Here is a 5,161-nt window from a genome sequence, read left to right as displayed (position 1 = left end):
AATAAAGATGACCCTCGGGCTCCGGAAACCCAAGGGAAAAAGGCTAGATTGTTAGTGCAAATGGTAAAACCAAGGTTGGGCCTTGTTGGAGGAGTTTTATTCAAAGCGAACTGTCAAGGGGTTCCCATTATAACCCGACCGCGTAAGGAACGCAAAATCAAGGAACATAACACCGGTATGACGAAAACTAGGGCGGCAAGAGTGGAACAAAACACCAGGCATAAGGCCGAGCCTTCCACCCTTTACCAAGTATATAGATGCATTAATTAAATAAGAGATATTGTGATATCCCAACATGTAAATCATGTTCCAACAAGGAACAAACTCCATCTTCACCTGCAACTAGCAATGCTATAAGAGGGGCTGAGCAAAGCGGTAACATAGCCAAACAACGGTTTGCTAGGACAAGGTGAGTTAGAGGCTTGACATGGCAATATGGAAGGCATGATAAGGCATGTGGCAGGTATCGTAGCATAGGCATAGCAAAAGAGTGAGCAACTAGCAAGCAAAGATAGAAGTGATTTCGAGGATATGGTCATCTTGCCTGCAAAGTTCTCCGAGAAGACGAAAGCTTGATCCTCGAAAACGTACTCAACGGGTACCTCGAACACGAACTCATCTCCCTGCTCTACCCAAAACAAGAACACAAGCAAAGGAAACCACAATCAACCACGGGGCAATGCGCAAAAAAACATGATGCAAAACATGGCATGATATGCGGGATGTGGTGTGCAATGCATATGCATACTCCGGAAGGGCAAGATAGAATCAGGCCTCAACTTGTCAAACCAAGTGCGCCGCTGGAAAGATGAGTTGATTTCGGTTGAAATCGATATAAAGATCACCGGAATCGGATGCACGGTTTGGAAATGGTAAGCAAAACAATAATGGCACAAAGCTGCGATTAACAGCACGGTGCCATCTAAATGCATCAAGAAAAATAAGCTACTGCACTCTAACATAGCAACAAAGCACAGGGCAGTGATCCACTCAAGATGCTTGACAAAAGATGAACACTGAGCTACGGCTAAATCACATAATAGCAGGTTCAAACAAGCATGGCTAGAGTGCAAAAGATAATAGCATCTCAGACTTAGTGAAAATAACAACAGGTCAGGAATTAACATCAGGAAGTAAAGTTTAGAGCAAGATAACAACATGCTACAGGAACATATCATGGCAAGGCAAGGCATGGCATGAAACTACTCAAAGCATATAACAAAAGTCCCTTACTGACCATAAGCCAAAAGGGATCAGAAGATACAATGGCAACCATGTAAACATAGCAAATTTCGTAACAGATTCAGACTTAGCAGAAAACTAGACATGGCATAAACAGAATTACGTAGGCATGTTTACGAGCTCGATGCAATCACCACAAGGCATTGCATGACAAACTAAGCATACACCCAGCAAGAAGACATGATCAATAAGCTAACCATGGCAAGAACAATCACATAGCACGCATGGATCAACTACAACAACCTCGGCAAAATTGCTTAACACGTAAACAATCTGCCAGGAACATTTTATAGCAAAAGTAGAGTAGGATTGAGTCATGCTAGGGTGCTCCATAATTGCAAACAAATACATGGATTGATAGAGCATAACAATATCTCAAAATCATCCTTACTGAACATGCTCAAAAGAGGCATGGATCACTCTGTAGCAACAAGAATACATGGCATAAAAATATCATCAGGGAAAATGACAGAAGAATTCTATGTCCCTGAAATCAGCAACATCACGAGAGCTACTTTGAATGCTTGTGCTAGTCACCACATTGATCACAAAAATACATGGCATACACTCCTGTAAAGTTTGGATCTGTCTCTTGGTCTCCATGGCATGGGAGGGGCGAGAGCCCCTCCGAGATTGGATCTGTCTCTCTGTCTCTCTCTGTTTCTGCGTTCTCAGATTCTACCCTTTCACTGTTTCTTAGATTTCCGGAGATCCGTAACTCCAATTGGGCTGAAATTTTAACACGATTTCTATCCGGATATTAGCTTTCTTGCGACGAAAGAAGGGCACCAACCGTCTTACGGGGTGGCCACGAGGGTCAGGGGCGCGCCTGCCCCCTGGGGCGCGCCCCTGCCTCGTGGCCCCCTCGGGCATCGTCTCGCGTGGATTTTTCTTCCCAAAAATCATATATATTTCAAAAAAAATCTTCGTCAGTTTTTATCCCATTTAGACTCTGCTTGATATGAATATTCTGCGAAACAAAAAACATGCAACAAATAGGAACTGATACTGGGCACTGGATCAATATGTTAGTCCCAAAAATAGTATAAAAAGTTGCCAAAAGTATATGAAAGTGGTAGAATATTGGCATGGAACAATAAAAAATTATAGATATGACGGAGACGTATCAGCATCCCCAAGCTTAATTCCTGCTCATCCTCGAGTAGGTAAATGATAAAAAAGATATTTTTTGATGTGGAATGCTACCTAGCATAATCTTGATCACATATCTAATCATGACATGAATATTAAGACACAAGTGATTCAAAGCAATAGTCTATCTTTTGACATAAAAACAATAATACTTCAAGCCTGCTAATAAAGCAATCATGTCTTTTCAAAATAACATGGCCAAAGAAAGTTATCCCTACAAAATCATATAGTCTGGTTATGCTCCATCTTCACCACACAAAATATTAACATCATGTACAACCCCGATGAAAAGCCAAGCAATTGTTTCATACTTTTGATGTTCTCAAACCTTTTCAACTTTCACGCAATACATGAGCGTGAGCCATGGACATAGCACTACAGGTGGAATAGAATGGTGGTTGTGGAGAAGACAAAAAGGAGAAGATAGTCTCACATCAACTAGGCGTATCAACGAGCTATGGAGATGCCCATCAATAGATATCAATGTGAGTGAGTAGGGATTGCCATGCAACGGATGCACTAAGAGCTATAAGTGTATGAAAGCTTAGACTGAAAACTAAGTGGGTGTGCATCCAACTTGCTTGCTCATGAAGACCTTGGGCGTTTGAGGAAGCCCATCATCAGAATATACAAGCCAAGTTCTATAATGAAAATTCCCACTAGTATATGAAAGTGATAACTCAACAGTCTCTCTATATGAAGAACATGGTGCTATTCTAAAGCACAAGTGTGGTAAAACGATAGTAACATTGTCCCTTCTCTCTTTTTCTCTCATTTTTTTGTTTTTTTGTTTTTTTTTGGTGGGCTTCTTTGGCCTCTTTTTTTATTTGGGCTTCTTTGGCCTCTTTTATTTAACTTTAAAGTCCGGAGTCTCATCCCGACTTGTGGGGGAATCATAGTCTCCATCATCCTTTCCTCACTGGGACAATGCTCTAATAATGATGATCATCACACTTTTATTTACTTACAACTCAATATTACAACTCGATACTAGAACAAAGATATGACTCTATATGAATGCCTCCGGCGGTGTACTAGGATGTGCAATGATCTAGCGTAGCAATGACATCAAAAAACGGACAAGCCATGAAAACATCATGCTAGCTATCTTACGATCATGCAAAGCAATATGACAATGAATGCTCAAGTCATGTATATGATGATGATGGAAGTTGCATGGCAATATATCTCAGAATGGCTATGGAAATGCCATGATAGGTAGGTATGGTGACTGTTTTTGAGGAAGATATATGATGGGTTTATGGTACCAGCGAAAGTTGCGCGGTACTAGAGAGGCTAGCAATGGTGGAAGGGTGAGAGTGCGTATAATCCATGGACTCAACATTAGTCATAAAGAACTCACATACTTATTGCAAAAGTCTATTAGCTATCGAAACAAAGTACTACGCGCATACTCCTAGGGGGATAGATTGTTAGGAAAAGACCATCGCTCGTCCCCGACCGCCACTCATAAGGAAGATAATCAATAAATAAATCATGCTCCAACTTCATCACATAACGGTTCACCTTACATGCATGCTATGGGAATCACAAACTTCAACACAAGTATTTCTACAATCCACAACTACCCACTAGCATGACTCTAATATCACCATCTTTATATCGCAAAACTATTGCAAGGAATCAAACATATCATAGTCAGTGATCTACAAGTTTTATGTAGGATTTTATGACTAACCATGTGAATGAGCAGTTCCTGTCATCTCTCTAAATAGATATAAGTGAAGCAAGAGAGTTCAATTCTTTCTACAAAAGGTATGACCATGCTCTAACAAATATAAGTGAAGCAAAAGAGCATTCCACAAATGGCGGTTTTCTATGTAAAGAGAAACAGACAATCCAAACTTCAAATGATATAAGCGAAGCACATGAAGCATTCTATAAAGCCATACTCAAAAGATATAAGTGAAGTGCAATGCGCATTCTATAAATCCACCAAGGATTGTCTCGTACCAACATGGTGCATAAAAGAAAAGTGAAAACTAAATGCAAAAGACGCTCCAAGATTGCACATATCACATGAACAAAACGAATCCGAAAACATACCGATACTTGTTGAAGAAAGAGGGGATGCCTTCTGGGGCATCCCCGAGCTTAGACGCTTGAGTCTCCTTGAATATTTACTTGGGGTGCCTAGGGCATCCCCAAGCTTGAGCTCTTGCCTCTCTTCCTTCTTCTCATATCGAGACTTTCTCGATCATCGAACACTTCATCCACACAAAACTTCAACAGAAAACTCGGTAAGATCTGTTAGTATAATAAAGCAAATCACTACTCTAAGTACTGTTGAAAACCAATTCATATTTTGTTTTTGCATTGTTTCTACTATAGTATAGCTTTTTCATGGCTTAATCCACTAATATAAATTGATAGTTTCATCAAAACAAGCAAACTATGCATCAAAAACATAATCTGTCTAAAACAGAACGGTTTGTAACAATCTGAACATTCACCATACTTCTGATACTCAAAAACTTCTACCCAAATTAGTAAAAATAAACAATTTGTATATAAAGACAGTGCAAAAAGAATTAGAACCATTTGACGTTCCAGCTAAAAATGTAAAATCGCGCACTACAGCCAAAGTTTTTGTCCTGCACCGTACAAACCATCAAGCAAATGTAAACATCCTAAAGGCAAACCTTGGCACATTATTTTTATAACACAATGGAATTGTACAAGGGGATAATTATTTTTGTTGAAAAGTTTATGTAATCAAGATTCACAAAGTTGCCGTGAGCATGAA

Source organism: Triticum dicoccoides, chromosome 3A (genome assembly GCF_002162155.2).
Source record: "Triticum dicoccoides isolate Atlit2015 ecotype Zavitan chromosome 3A, WEW_v2.0, whole genome shotgun sequence".
Classification (NCBI taxonomy): Eukaryota; Viridiplantae; Streptophyta; class Magnoliopsida; order Poales; family Poaceae; genus Triticum; species Triticum dicoccoides.
This window is presented reverse-complemented; position numbering follows the sequence as displayed.